Raw genomic sequence first — 15907 nt, forward strand, 5'->3', positions numbered from 1 at the left:
ACCTAACTTTGGGGAATCGTGGTTTGTGTCCAATAGGAAATCCACCATATCATTACCATAGAGGAGAAACAGGGTAGGCGCCAGGACACAGCCCTGGCGGACCCTCTCCTCACCGGTATCTCCTCTGTCAACTCCCCGCGCATACCCCAGCGCACTTTTGCAAAATTATCTTCATGTAATTTTATGAGTTGCACCAGTAAGTTTTTTGGAACCCCTTGATTTAGCAGATTTATCCACAGCAGATCTCTTGGAATTGAATCGAAAGCGGCCTTTAGGTCAATAAAGGCCATATACAAGTTGCCGGATCTTAGTTTAGTATACTTCCCGGCAATGGTTAGCAGCCTAAACACCTGATCTATGGTGCTGATTCTTTTTCTGAACCCTGCCTGGCATGGGGATAATATGTTGTTGTCAACTAGCCAGTTGTTTAGCCTGTCCAGTATCTGCTTTGAATAGACCTTTTGGGTAATATCTATCAAGCTGATAGGTCTATAATTAGCGGGATCGTCCCTACTGCCCTTTTTGTATATAGGGACGATCTCCGCGCCCTTCCATGATATAGGGATAGGCTTCCCTCTGCTAATTGCATTGCACAGTAAGTTGATATACAGTGCCCATACCTCTGGGTCATGTCTAAAGAGGTCTCCCGGGATAATATCTGGGGCTGGCTCTTTGGACGGCTTAATGGCGACTATAGCCTACTTAGTATCTAAGATACTAAAATACAGTGGTTCAAACTCCTTGGACATTGTCAGCTCTTTAATTATGCATACGTTCTCGCTTGAAGGGGAACCCGGACATGCATATAAATGTGCAAAGTTTCTGAACCATGTTTTAGGATCTAGATGGTAGTCCTGGGCTGGCTTGCTCGACTTATTGCCGTTTGCAACAATTGATCTCCTGCCCTTGCTGCGGCTCGCAAGCCTTCCCAACCAGAGTCCTCCCAATGTCTACGTTCTGGTACAGTCTGAGCTTGCTGTGCTTGAGATTGTGTGCCTTTTGCCTGTGTTGTTTTGATTCTATGGCTGCTGTTTTTATTTGTTCCATCCTGTAACAGTTCTCTCATGTAACGTCACTGGTTCTATTGGTTCTATTGTACGGTGCTGTGACACCTTCGGGTAAAGTCCGCGCTTTATAAGAATGCATTAAATAAATGACCTCACCTGGGGCTTTATGTGGGTGCTGCTCTCTGTTGTGGGTCGGGTTAACAGAGGGCCTTGGATAAACAACTGCGCATGAGCCAAGGACAGACACTGCTTCCCACAGCGCGGGCTTAAGAGGCATTGGATTATGTGCGCATGCGCGGAGGACAGACACTGCCTCCCGCTGCGGAACGAAGGTTAGAGGGCCTTGGAAGAACAACTGCGCAAGCGCGGAGGACAGACACCGATGTTACTACAATCCAACTCCAGAAGTCGATGCAAGAAAGATTTCATTTAGTTCACAGCACGGAGCGCAGAAAAGGGCGACAGCTCAGAACCAGCACAGGTGGGACTCAAAGAAGCACAAGAATTCCAGTGTCCGCGCGGGGACACAATGAATGAGATATAACTGCCTCCCACCGCAGAGCACGAGGCGCCTCGCGCCACAGCATAGGGTGAGAGGTATGTAAATGCAAAGCTCCTCGGTCCGCTCCTCTGGGTATGTCTTTCCTCTGCGCATGCGTAGTGCGGCTGAGTGTTCTCTGTGCAGGGCGGTTCACAGTCCGTACCCCGTGCAAGGTCCTAACTCGGCGATAGGACGTCGTGTCTTCGCTCCGCACATGCGCAGCTGTGACGCGCGGTCCTGCGCGTGCCCAGCAGTGAGACGCCATGTTTTGTTGTGTTGAGCGCGCGCGTCACTCGGAGGGGGAATAACACACCGGACCCCACTCCCCACAGGCAGCCGGCCCCCGGGGCTCGAGCAGAGGTGAGGGGGGCCTCTGACCCCGGGGTGACGCACGAGCGCGGGGGCATCTTCAGGACACTGAGAGTCCACACTCAGGGCAGGGGCTGCAGGGCTCTCCAGACTCTGAACTGTTTCATACATGTGTGACTTAAGAAAAGAAAGTGCATTCAATAGTTCCACCATCTTTATAAAACAATGTACATATGCGAGCATAGAACAACTGTATGTAGCGTTTTCCTACAATGCTTTCCCGTGTGTGTGTCTGTGTGTGTGTGTCTGTTGGTCTCTGTGTCTGTGTGTGTGTGTCTGTGTGTGTGTGTCTGTTGGTCTCTGTGTCTGTGTGTGTCTGTCTGTGTGTCTGTGTGTGTGTCTGTTGGTCTCTGTGTGTCTGTGTGTCTGTTGGTCTCTGTGTGTCTGTTGGTCTCTGTGTGTCTGTTGGTCTCTGTGTGTCTGTGTGTGTCTGTCTGTTGGTGTCTGTGTGTGTCTGTCTGTGTGTCTGTTGGTCTGTGTGTGTGTGTGTCTGTGTGTGTCTGTCTGTTGGTGTCTGTGTGTGTCTGTCTGTGTGTCTGTTGGTCTCTGTGTGTCTGTGTGTGTCTGTCTGTGTGTCTGTTGGTCTGTGTGTGTGTCTGTGTGTGTCTGTCTGTTGGTGTCTGTGTGTGTCTGTCTGTGTGTCTGTTGGTCTCTGTGTGTCTGTGTGTGTCTGTCTGTGTGTCTGTTGGTCTGTGTGTGTGTGTGTCTGTGTGTGTCTGTCTGTTGGTGTCTGTGTGTGTCTGTCTGTGTGTCTGTTGGTCTCTGTGTGTGTGTGTCTGTGTGTGTCTGTCTGTGTGTGTGTGTGTGTCTGTTGGTCTCTGTGTGTCTGTGTGTGTGTGTCTGTGTGTCTGTGTGTGTCTGTCTGTTGGTGTCTGTGTGTGTCTGTCTGTGTGTCTGTTGGTCTCTGTGTGTGTGTGTGTCTGTGTGTGTCTGTCTGTGTGTGTGTGTGTGTCTGTTGGTCTCTGTGTGTCTGTGTGTGTGTGTCTCTGTTGGTCTCAGTATGTCTGTGTGTGTGTGTCTGTTGGTCTCTGTGTGTGTCTGTGTGTGTGTGTCTGTGTGTGTGTCTGTTGGTCTCTGTGTGTGTGTGTGTCTGTCTGTGTGTGTGTCTGTGTGTGTGTGTGTCTGTTGGTCTGTGTGTGTCTGTCTGTGTGTGTGTGTCTGTGTGTGTGTGTGTCTGTTGGTCTCTGTGTGTCTGTCTGTGTGTGTGTGTGTGTGTGTGTCTGTGTGTGTGTCTGTGTGTGTCTGTTGGTCTCTGTGTGTCTGTGTGTGTGTGTCTGTCTGTGTGTGTCTGTCTGTCTGTGTGTGTCTGTGTGTGTGTGTCTGTCTGTGTGTGTCTGTCTGTGTCTGTCTGTGTGTGTGTCTGTCTGTCTGTGTCTGTTGGTGTCTGTGTGTGTGTGTCTGTGTCTGTCTGTGTGTGTCTGTTTGTGTGTGTCTGTTGGTCTCTGTGTGTGTGTGTGTCTGTGTGTCTGTCTGTGTGTGTGTGTCTGTCTGTGTGTGTTTGTTGGTCTCTGTGTGTCTGTCTCCCATTCCCTGTAGGGAGAGTATGTAGCTCCCCGTTGTAGAAGAGTCAGTCAAGAAGGAGCACACTGCATTGAATAATTTCTTGGTATGCACTTTTTATTATTATTACAGGAAATCACAATGATTGATTGTCTCTTTTGTATTCTTCTTTCCCACAGGGTCTTCCACTTCAGTCCCTTAGGTGAGCCTCAGCCGCCGTCGTCCCTCAGACAGAAGGAAAAGGCTCAGGTAAGTGTTTTTGCTTTATGGTTTAGTCAAGGGAGGATATGAGGGATAAATAATAGCTATGCATAAATGTGAAGGAAGGGGGTAGAGGTTGGAGTAACCAAAAGAAAAAGAGTAGCCAATGATTTCTGCTCTTGTCTTTGTTTCCGTCTCACTTATTTCCTTTTCCCTGAGTCCCTTTCACCCCTCGGCCTCCCCTCCCATCCCTCTCTGACTCAGCCCCTTTCCAAAAGCCCCGTAGACGCCCACTCACATGTAAGAGCCACGTCACTCCGGGGCCATGGCGTGGTAACTCCACGTCCTTCAGTGAGGTCTGGTCTCCTTCTGTTTCGACTTTCCCTCCTCGCCAACAAGCTGTGACCTCCCCAAGGCTCCAGTTCTCTCTCTCGGAAGGCTGTTCGGTGTTCTCCGTTTTTCCGGTCTTCCCTGCTGGTTTCTCCGCCTTAGGTTATGGCTCACTTGAGCTCGTGGAATGCCTTTCTGGCAGCTTGGGGAGGATTTACCAAGTCTTAGTTCCTTTTCTCTTGCTTCAGTAGGTCGGTTAGTGGTGCTGCTATTTCAGAATAATTGGGTTTAAACCAGCGGTAGTAGCCTTGTAAGCCCAAAAAGGATCTAATGCCTTTTTTGGTGGGAGGGAAGGGGGTGTCTAAGACTGCTCTCAATTTCTCTTGTTGCAGAGCGATAGCCCCATCTCCCAATAAATAGCCCAAATATTTGACTTTGGTGAAGTTTATCCTGGTCTTTTTGGAGTTCACGTGGAGCCCTGCAGTCCTAAGTGCTTGGAATATCTTCCCACAATGGACGAGATGTAGTTCCAAGTTAGGGCTAAATATTATGATATCGTCTGTGAAGGCTAAGGAGTACTCTTGATGTTGGGAGCAAACTTTGTTCATAAGTCTTTGGAACGTCGCTGGTGCTCTGTGTAACCCAAAAGGCAGTGCAGTAAACTCGTATAGCCCATTAGAGGTGCTAAAGGCGTTTTTTTCTTGGTCTTCCTGTTTAAGTGGCACCTGCTAATAGTCTTTTGTAAGATCGAATGTGGTTATATATTGGGCTAAGCCTAATTTCTCGATTCATCGACGGGTATGAGTGAAATTTCGAGATGGCATTGACTGCTCGGACGTTTGGGGGAGACCAGTTACTGCTGGAAGGTTTTATGACTCCTAGTTGTAACATGCTCTCTATTTCGTCAGGAACTGGGTCCCGCCTAACGCCTGGTATTCTGTAGGGGTTTTGTTTTATTACTTTATTTGGTGGGGTAACAATGGCATGCTCGAGTATTGTTGATTTTCCCAGGAGGTCGGAAAAGATGGAGGAGAAGGACTCTAAGAGGGTCTGAAGAGACACTTTTTGTTCCTCTGTTAGATGTTCGTTTATGGGCAATTTATTAAATGTTGAAGGAATGGGTTTTGAGTCAGACAAAACGTAATGGGTGTCTTTGGGGAGGGGTCCCAACCATTTCTTTAGTAGATTTATGTGGTATATCTGGGTTTTGGTTGAGGAAAGGCGCAACCGGTAAGTAGTGAGGCCTATCCTTTCAACAACTACATATGGTCCCTTCCATTCTGCCCGTTTTTGGCGTATAGAGGAAGGTAGGAGTAGGAGCACCCAGTCATGGACCTGTAACTGTTGTCACCTCTTTCCTTTATTGTAAGACATCTGCTGGCTTCTTTGAGCTTTTTCTAGGTTTTTGTGAGCAAAAACTCGCAATTTCTGTATGCGGTTTCTTAGGCTTTGGGTGTATTCTAGATGGTGTTGTGTCTCTTCTTGTTTCTCTTGTTCCCACGCTTCTCTTGTTATTTCTAGCAAGGTTTGTGGCTGTCTCCCGTAAAGAAGTTCAAAGGGAGAACAACCGAGCTTCTCCGAACCTGGCTTCAAATAACAAAGAGGGCGAGTGGCAACAACATGTCCCATTCTTTCCCTTCGGTGGTTAGCATTTTGTTCATGGTTAGTGTTGGACTTGGCCCTTCTAGCAGGTTCACCCCTAAACTTTTTGCTTTTAATGGTGACCTAGTGATGGTGATTTTTGTGTTCTGCGCACTTTCACTGTGTCCCAGTGGAAAGTGCGTGCGCACTCTGAGTGCGTGGAGTAAGGTTGGCCTGCCCTCCCATAGGAATGCATGGGGAATGTATGTGTCCCTGGTAGTTCCTGATGCGTGGGGTGTACAGGCTCGAGTCTGGTATGTGCGGACTCGTGTGATTCAATGCTGCGAAATGATGTATGCGGCGTGTATGTGTCTAGTGTGGAAGTGCCACTTCTAGACATGGCTGTGTGTGTGCTGTAAAGGTGTTGGCGTGTGATTGGCTGGAGCTGGCTGGGATGCCAGGCTCCATGAGTCATGATGGGTCTGCCCGGTGGTGAGTGTGGAGATTAGCGTGCTGATGGCTGGGGAGGAGTGCACCTGGGTCCTGAATAGGGCTGGGCTTTCCCCACACAATGCTGGCTCCGCCCCCTGTGGTGCGTCTAACGACCCTAGCCTGCCTAGTGAATGGAGTGAGGGGCTGAGCACATCAAGGGTGCTCCCAGACCAGCTGCGACTGGTTCTTCCCCCACCCTGCACACAGACAAAGGATTTATTAGTATAAAAAGGGTCTGTGTCCCCTTGCAAGTTGTTCTTTCCTGATCTTACTGAGGGGGGCTGCTGCTGCTGCTGGGACCAGGAGGAACTGCCACTTGGGACTGCCTTCCTGCCTGGAGGGCCCAGTGAGCTGGGCCCTGGCCCAGCCTTGCCCCCCCATCTTGCTGCATTCCAAGGACTTTCTCTGGACTTGTGCTGTCCTCTAGCGCTGGGAGCGCTGGAATTGCCTCCTAGCGCTTGGAAGCGCGTTATTTGCGCCTGGACGCGCTTTATTTTCTGGTTATAGCGCTGAGAGCGCTTTATTTTACCTCTAGCGCTGGGAGCGCTTTGTTGCTGGAGGCCGGTGCCCACCCACAACCATTCCCCCCAATGTGACCTGCACCTAGTCTTGTTCTGTGTGTTTTATAATACAGGAAGAGAAGAATTTATCCTTTCGATTTTAAAGCGCCACAATTTTAAACGATGCCAGGTGGCACGTTACTTCTTTAAATCTCTGCCTGATCCCTTTGTCTGTGGTAGCCTCCTTTTTGTGGGCCTGTATGAAAAGTAGAAAGGCGCGAGGTTGGTTTTAACTAATAATTATATGCAGAAATGAGTAATTTGATGTAAACTAACTGGATTCGGTCTATGAGGCACATGATGCACTTTATGGGATAAAATGTCCTGTAAAAATTATCTGATGTTCTTTTTAGATAATTCTACTTGCTCTAGGATTTTAACTTGTTATGAACTGGGGCTGGTTGTTGATCACTGTTTTAAATTGTGCTTTTATGATCTGTATTTAAGAGATCGAATACAGATTTTATTGATTGATTGTTTGCATGTGTGTCTCAGAGTCTCACCCCTCTGTGCTCCCTCTCCCTGCTGCTTGGAGCTGCTGCTGCAGTGTCCCTGGCATGGCAGTGAGGAGCTCATGGTAATCCAAGGCCCGGGAGCAGTGTCTGTCCTCAGCGCATGCGCAGCTGTTAATACAAGGCCCTCTTGAAGGTGTCTGTTCTCAGCGCATGCGCAGTTGTTAATCCAAGGCCCTTCTTAGCTCGTGCTCCGCTGCGGGACGCAGTGTCTGTCACCAGCGCATGCGCAGTTGTTAACCCATCAAGACCTCTTTAACCCGCGCTCTTAGTTAAGTCCTGGGGTTTTCAGTTTTTCTGAATGGAAGACAGTGTGGACGTTCCCAGTTGCGTCCCCTCTCGGTTGGACTCTCCAGGCCGTGCTTCCCTGCGGGCTGCTCAATTACACACTCTTTATGTTTCATGGGCTCCGCTATTCTCAGCGCATGCGCGGCCACAACAAGCAGACATCCTGCGCATGCGCACTTGTGACAAACTGAGTGTCCTGCGCATGCGCAGCTACAGATCAGGGCGGCCCTTGTCCAGCGCGCGCTTTGTTGTCATGTGGGGCCCTCGGTGTGTCCCCTCCACCAGGCCGACACTGCCCCCTCGAAACCACAAGAGAGGTAAGGGGAGACAAGGACTCGAGGCAGTGGTGGAAGAGCATTAACGTATGATTCCTGAGAGGGGGCGGGGCCTGTGGTTGTCAAGGCGGGGTCTATGGGGGCGGGGCCTGTGGGTGTGGATGCTCCTCCTCTGCCGGGGGCGGGGTCAGTGAATGTGGGGGCGGGGCCTGTGGGTGTGAATGCTCCTACTCGGGCGGGGGCAGTGAATGTGGGGGCGGGGCTTGTGGGTGTGGTGTGTGGGGGCGGGGCCTGTGGCAGTGGGGGCGGGGGTCTGTGCGTTGGGTGCGGGGCACGTGGGCGTGGTCAGTGGCAGTGGGGGCAGGGTCAAAACAATACACCTACACAGCCTGGAGGCATTGACTGTTTCGTGTTCCTCACTGGAGACTACTTTGTCCTTACGCTTCAACTCTGGAATGTGTTTTTTTGGAACCCTAATCGCTCCAACTTTAGTTTGTATCGTGTCATTTTTGGTGGATTTATACTCTGTAAATATGTTGCCATAATATCTAATCCTATATACTACGCTCTATTGTAAAGCGCTCTGACACCGCTGGGTAAAGTATGCGCTATAAAAAATGCCTAAATAAATCCAATGCCCTGCGACCAGGCTGTTGGAGGCTCGTCGTGGCCTTGGGGCTCCCAGTCACATGTCCTCAGGTCTGTAGACTAAAGACTGTTGCAGCTTGCAACTCAGAACTGGCAATTCCTCAGGCTCCGGCGGGCTGCTTTTGGAGGCTTCAGGCATGATTCTGAGTGCCGCCGTAGTCCGCGAATCTCAAGTTGCACATTCTTACCTTTCTCCTGAGCCACCGCAACCACAGACATTACCCACTTGCTGACCGCATCTATAAAATAAGTTTTTGACACAAGTGTGTCCACATGAGCATCTTTTAATTTGGCTGATCTGGGGTTTTCAGCAAATATTTTTTTTAACCCTTGCGTGCATGCGTTGGCCAACGGCCGTCGCAAGCACTACCTCAGTAGTGCTGTGCACGTCCGTTAGCCGACACAGCCCCGCCTGCGCATTGGAACGCCCACACCGCAGCGGAATTGCCGCTGCAATAAACAGGTTAAAGCCATGCTCTTGTATTTACAATCAATAGAAGCTTGTGCAGTGAGGGCTGGTGCTGTTCCTGACCTCCCATTCATTTTGTGGAAGTGCCTGGACCAGTCTTCAGCGCGTTCCTTGCTCCCAAATGGTGCCTCTCAGGCCCAAGACCCTTGCTGTGGTTCGGTGGGCTCCTAAATCAAACTTTTGAACTCTTCATGAGTGGAAATGAACCCATTCGCACCGGAATCCCACTGCTCGCACGGAACTTCAGCACGAGCCCCTGCCGCCTATCCCCTTGCACGGAAAGCATCAATCGATCTGGAAGACCAACAACGTAAAGCTCCAGCCCGACCTTCTGCGACACCTGGCCTGCTCTTTGTGCCATGTCCACCACCGCCATCAACTCTCACCTTTCTCCCTGCGACCCTCTCCAATGCGAACGGGGCTCTTGGCTCAAAACTTGAGAGGGTAAAACCTTCAGCTGAACTAATCTGGGGCTCTATCTAATTCGCGCTCCATCGTGATCAGTTTGAACTTTTTACTTTAACCTGGTCCAGCATGACCAGATTGCCTCGGTTGACGCTTTATGTTTTTAGGTGCTGTATAGAAGTTTATACTTTAAAAATTCATATCTCCGGTTATACTGATTGGATTTTTGTCTTTGGGTTTCGATTTGTTGATTAAATTGAGCTCTATTTTTCTAACCTGGTGTTGATTTTGTGTGCTGTTTACGCTGTTTTACTGTTTGAAGTGTTGCACAAATATTTACTCATTGCCTCTAAATTAAGCCTGACTGCTCTGTGCCAAGCTACCATGGGGTTGACCACAGTTTAAATATGGGGGTTGCTTGTGCCTTATACTGACTAGGATTGTCAAATTCTGAAAAGGAGCATACAGTTATTACTAGATTCCTAAATCAATTATGCTCAAGCATGTAATTAAACCTCATTTCCTTTTCAAACTATACAAAATATTATAAGTTCCACCAAATCAGAAAATACAGCGCAGTCTTGAGATTTCTTTTTTTCAATGTATTCTTTATTTGTACTCAAACGCATCAGCCCAGCCAACGTGTTTCGTCCAACATGGACTTCATCAGGGTTGGAATAGTCTTTTATAGAAGCTCACCAAGGTGCTATTTCTGTAATCAGATGTAGTATAGATATATAGGCAATCACCGTATCATTCATGATTGATTTAATTCCTTCGATCCATATTGAAATAGTTTTATTGAAGAACACCAAGTCGCTTATTCTTATTAAGAGATGCAATATCAATAAGCTGGTAATCACCATCGCATCCAGTCAGATAAAAGCATGAAAGGATTATTGCCTTTGATAAGTCCTAGCATGTAGTCTCGTCGGGTATGCAAAGCCATCTATCCGATCTGATAGACAGACGGTCTTGCATGCAGCGGTGATTGGCTATATATCTATCCTACATCTGATTACAGAAATTGCACCATGGTGAGCTTCCTTGCACCTGCTTCACTAATGATTGCTGCTCTTGTGTGGGCGTAGGGTAGGCTTCAGTGAGCTCTTACCCCTTATTTTTTTTTAAACTTTATTTTGCGTTTAGGTATGAGTAAAGAAGTACACTAGGACTGTTGTATAGCTCCTATATATCCTTATATCGTGTTAAGTTAGCATAGGTACGTTTCAGATTTAAACGCCATTTTTCCTTTCTTGCAACTTCTGCACACGACCCTTAATTGTTGACTTAGCTTTCAACCTAGTGGTTTGCCGTGGTGTATGTGAGAATAATATGTTATTGCTCTGATATCAGTCTTGTTTAATAAACCATGTCTGCACGGAGAGTGCTGAAGTTTCAGGAGCAACACGATATGGAATTGTTATGAGGTCTGATCTCCACGCCTTCATAGTCATAACACAAGTGCAGCCTTTGCCAACTTGGGCTTGAGGCGGGATTGATATTGCTTTGCAGGAGAATTGTTAACACACTTGATGCGGTGCACATGCAGAGAGAGCTGGTGTATGCTGATGTGATTCCTTCATGCTAGGACACTAAGGTATGGGCCCGCCCTAAAACAACCCAAAGAGACCTTCTTAGATAATAATATAATATATGTGTTAGGGAGGGTGAGATATAAGTGTTGTTAACTCTTATTCATGACAGCATGTTAACATGCTGTCACCATTCGCTTTTTATGTCTTAGTAACTATGCTGATAATTTTGCTACTGATAATAAGTATACTTGTATTATCAAAGATACTGCGCCTGAGAAGACGGCATTAGTAAATAAACATTTCAAATGCACATGTGTCTTCTTTACTCCATGTTCTGGTTTGTAATGATAATATAACGAAAGAGTGTTCATGAGTCCCACGTACCCTGAGGTACTGTAAGTTCATGTTCTGGTTTGTCTAAACATTGGGTGTTTGATATGTCCAATGAGACACTGTAGCTAGCTCGGTAAGGGGTGAGTTGGTTGCTAAGGTAAGTTTTGGGACACCCTAATTTGCCGAGGTTCCACTCCTCTGTGCACAGTTCTGTGTGAGTACAGAAACCCTGCAACATGGCGCCCAACGGTTTTCGGTGGTCTTATATCATGACACTCGAGTAGTTTATCATTCATGCCTTAACCCCTTCACATCCGTTTCCGGAAAACGGGGTGTCGGTGAAACCTACCTATTTTTTGAAATAGGTCTTTATTCAAGCTTGATTCTTTCTCAAACGGTTTCTTTGAATTACTACCCAGTTGTGCTACAAAGTATTCTTTGTTTTTTCTTGTTTCCAATTCTGTGATGGCGGCAGCGGTGGCTATTGCGCAGCATAGTCGCGTAGCGGTACGCAACCATCTTCAGACGTACCAGGTCCCAGTAGATGGGATGGCTGTGATTTTCGTGGTATGTGCAGATCCGGCGTTTCCTTACGAGTTGTTTTACTCTTGGGTTACGTTTCCGGCTGTGGACGCTAATTCTGGTTTGTTCCACTCCTACACCGCCTCGGATGTCCCGGCTGAATATACGCCGTACAGGGCATTGGAAATACCTATTGATCATTGGCAGCATCGAGTTTGGTTTGATGGCGCCCTCCCCCACTCTATGTCCCCTGCGAGGTTAGGCCCACTCTCAATTCCAGGTACTAATTGGCCTGCGTTGGGTGGCTTTACCCCGCACCCGAATCACGGGGCTTGCACCCTGGCAGAAATTCGCAGGCTGCATGTAGTTTCCATTTCCGTGATTCGTGCTTTAGTGCAATACATCGGTCGACATCTTCCTGGTGGTCCCCAGGGGGGTGCGGCCGCTCCCATGGAACGAGGCGGAATGCGTCTCAATCCAGTGATGGTAAATTCGGTTTTTGGTGCGCGTCCAGTTGACAACGATGACTTCCCATTCTGGCTAGCAGAGAAGTTTGATCAACTGGAAGCGGTTTTTCCGAATTCCACTCCTGCTGATAAACATAGAATGTTGACGATTACTCTCCCGAAGGATATTACTCCTGAACTTGCTGACTGTGACAGCTGGGGAAAAACATTTGCGGCAGTTTATACAAGGTGCTTCGGCACCCCGTCTATGACTGCCCTGCCTGAAATCGTTCGACGTGTTCAGAATGATCACGGTCCAGAGGCAGCGGTTGAATTGGGTATGCGCCTGTGTGGTTCTTTTGAGATTGTAAGTGATCTCATTCTCTCCAATGTTAAAGGAGATGCAGTTAACTTTCAGGTGTCGAATGCTTTGGCTGCTCTGCCCGATGCCGACAAACCCCGCCAGTTAGCAAAGATTGTGGTGGCCGCTTATAAAACGATTGGCCGCACAAGTAGAGGTCTGAAATATTTTCCAGTGAAGGAGAAAAAACAACCACAGGGACAATCTGCAGTGACAGATGTCCAGCCCAAGTCCAAAAAACAGATTTGGCCTAAAAAACAGACACAGGGGAAGCAGACAACGCAGACTCAGGGTACTTTTCCTGCAATACAGGCTCCTGCGCCACCCGAAAAAGTTTATGATTTGCGCGACCGCGCGATGATTAAATCGCCTGATCGTTTTCAGGGTTCTGATCAACGCTCTCCTCGTTCCTTTCAGGACACATCGGCCCCGAAGACCGGTGGAGGAGGAGGGGGTGGACGTGGACGTGGTGGCCAACAAGGACGTGGTCAGTCCCGCCAGACGGACGGCGCAGTGAAGCAGGAGGATTCTACGCCTAGGCGTCCGCAGTTTGCGAAAAAGAAAGTCGCAGCCTTAACAGCGCATCGATATGCCACAGATAGTGAGAACGCGGCTTCGGAATCTGACGTGGGCTCTGACCTTGCTGGACAGCGCGGCGGAGATAACCATAGTCAGAGAGGCGCTGCGTCCACTACTGAGGGTGACAGCGACTGATGTCTACGTTGTGATAGAAACAGCGGATACGAGACTTGCTCCCCCTGAAAGACTATATGAAATTGTCCTGTTAATTGAAGGTGACATACAGCGTACCGTTAAAGGTGTATTTTGGGAGAATCTGTCTTCTACATATGATATTTTACTTTCGGAGGCTGACTGGCCCCCACCTTTTGTGCTCGCGGCGCCGCGAGGGGAGGAGGTAATCCTACCCAGTTTCGCGAACACTGTCTCGAAAGAGCATGCGCAGCATTTTGCAGAAGAGTGGGCTCGGGCTCTCGCGCCGGCTCTGTACCGTAACCAATGTGGTTGGGATAAATTGTCGCCTTGCCACGAAATTCCGTTGCGGTCTCAGCCGCAGCCTCAACCTCAATATCCCATTCGGCGTGAAGCAAAATCTTCCGTCGCGGAAATCCTTGAACAATTGGAATATCAGGGAGTTATTGAAACGTGTGTGTCACCGATGAATAATCCCCTTTTTACTGTGAATAAACCTGACGGATCATATCGTTTGGTTTTGGATTACCGGCATTTAAACTCGCATTGCCGTAACTGTGCTGTACAGAATACCCACGGCTCTGCCCTAGTGGATAGTCTCGTGCGTAAGCGTTTCAAGACAACGCTTGACATATCCAATGGTTTTTATGCCCACAGATTGGACAGCTTTAGCTCCCAATGGACCAGTTTTACAAGCGCTGGAGTCCAAAAGCAATTCCGGCGTCTTCCAATGGGCTACAAGAATAGTCCTGGTGTATTTACCGCTCGAATAGTCTCTATTCTGGAGGCACTCGACCCTGATGCTTTTTCGTATGTGGATGACATATATCTCACAGACGACGATATTTGGGAGCATCTGTGTCGTGTAAATTCTCTTGTTTGCAATTTCGCTGACATGGGTTACAAATTCAACTTTGCAAAATCGCACATTGCTGAACACACAGTGTTGTTTTTGGGCTATGAGCTCAACAATGAAGGTAGAGGTTTGGCTCCTCACTTCTTGGAGAAGTGCGCACAATTGCGCGCACCAACAACTCTGAAAAAATTACAATCCTTACTGGGCTTTTTGAATTTCGGCAGAACTTACATTCCGGAATATGCCCAGCGTATCAAGCCTTTGTATGCTTTGATACAACCAACTTTCTCAAAATCATGCTGGCTGCCTGAGCATTCAGCCATTTTGCAATCCTTGCAGGCTGATCTGCTCGCTTCTAAATATTTACTGACTCGTGATAACCACACCAACCTGGTCATAAGAATAATTCCTGGGACGGTGGGTTTCACATACCTCACTTTTAATGAAGGTGACACAGTACCTATTGCTTACAAGTCACACTTGTACACCTCGGCTGAGATGCGGTTTCCCACCATAGAAAAGGTTTTAACTGCTGTACAGATGGCTATTCTAAAGGAACGAGCTCTGTCACAGGGGAAACGCATGCTAGTGGTAACACCCTGTCCTCATTTGGAGGCAGTCACGAAAGCCAGTGTACCAAATTCAAAAGCTTTGCACCCTCGGTGGATTCAGTGGGCTGCGTCATTGTCATCCTCGGATGTCATGTTTATTTTTGACGCTTCCTTACGGTCGCAGGAGTTCTTGCAGTATGAATTCGTTCACCCTGCTCCTCTGGCGATGCGACCTTTGGAGGACTTCCATTGCATCATTTACACTGATGGGTCGGCGCAGGTTGCGCATGGCTCTAAACATGCCTACGTTTCCGCATGCGCCATTGTGGTCGGTGCTATGTTGAATGATGAGTTCATTTCCAGGGAGGTACACACGTTGCCCCTGGGCGATTGCACTGCACAATTAGCAGAGCTTCGTGCTCTCTTACTAGCTTTGGAGTACGCAGATCCAAGTGTTACTACTCTAATTGTAAGTGATTCTTACTACTGTGTCCAGTCTTACAATGAAAACTTGTTCTTTTGGATTCAAAATGACTTTCATGATTCCAAGGGTAGCACAATAAAACATAAAATGATCTGGGTTCGAGTGGCAGAGCTTAAGGCTAAGTTGCCACTCGTTTATGTGATTCATACTCTCGGTCATCAGCGCTTAGGAGTTCACGCTGTTGGCAACTCGCTTGCTGATGAAGCAGCGAAATCAGCAGTATCTACATACTTAGTTGCAGCAGTTACTAGGTCTAAATCCAAGATTGATAGCGACATCTTGGCAGCGATTGCTGCCTCTGAGAAGGGAAGTAAACATCCTGCGGGATTCCCTTCGAAGTATAAATACCACTTAAGTCCCGAAAAGGTTCCTTTTGTGACAATTCCTGATGTTGGGGAACGGCTGATTCCCAACTCTGATCGCAGAACAGACTTGATTACAGCGGCTCATGAAGGTGTGGCGTCTGCGCATGCGGGCGTCTCAGCCACTGTAACGCAACTGCAACAACGTTTCTGGTGGCGGGGACTGTACAAACAGACGCGTGATTATGTCCTTCTTTGTGACATATGCCAGCAGATTAAACCTTCAACTGCTACGCGTCCGCCTCAGACTCAGTTGTACATTTCTAATAAACCACTAGGCTGTGTTTATTTAGATCACTGCGGTCCATTTTCATCTGATACTGCGTATAAATACATCTTAGTAGCAGTTGACTCATGCACACGCTTCGTTTGGGTATGGCCACATCGCAGCGCTGATTCCCGGACTGTCATCAGAGATTTGCGTATCTTTATAGGGATTTTTGCCTGTGGTACCTTCCATTCGGATCAGGGTCCGGCTTTCGCCTCTAAGGCGTATAAGGATGCCATGACTTCGATGGGGGTCCAAGTCAAGTTTTCGTCACCCTACAGACCCGAGGGTAATAGT

General features: G+C 48.2%; 1 protein-coding gene across 3 annotated transcripts in view; it reads left to right on the forward strand.

Annotated features, from left to right (window-relative positions):
• The first annotated feature begins 1801 nt into the window (after positions 1-1801).
• The window catches only part of LOC144808004 (uncharacterized), a 74958-nt gene continuing 60852 nt past the window's right edge, over positions 1802-15907 (forward strand). For all 3 annotated transcript variants that reach the window (XM_078673575.1, XM_078673574.1, XM_078673573.1), the window contains exons 1-2: positions 1802-1908; positions 3597-3666. The gene's annotated coding sequence lies outside the window, so the exon portion shown is untranslated. The remainder of the gene's footprint in view (positions 1909-3596; positions 3667-15907) is intronic.

The sequence above is a fragment of the Lissotriton helveticus genome, chromosome 1_2 (genome assembly GCF_964261635.1).
Source record: "Lissotriton helveticus chromosome 1_2, aLisHel1.1, whole genome shotgun sequence".
Classification (NCBI taxonomy): Eukaryota; Metazoa; Chordata; class Amphibia; order Caudata; family Salamandridae; genus Lissotriton; species Lissotriton helveticus.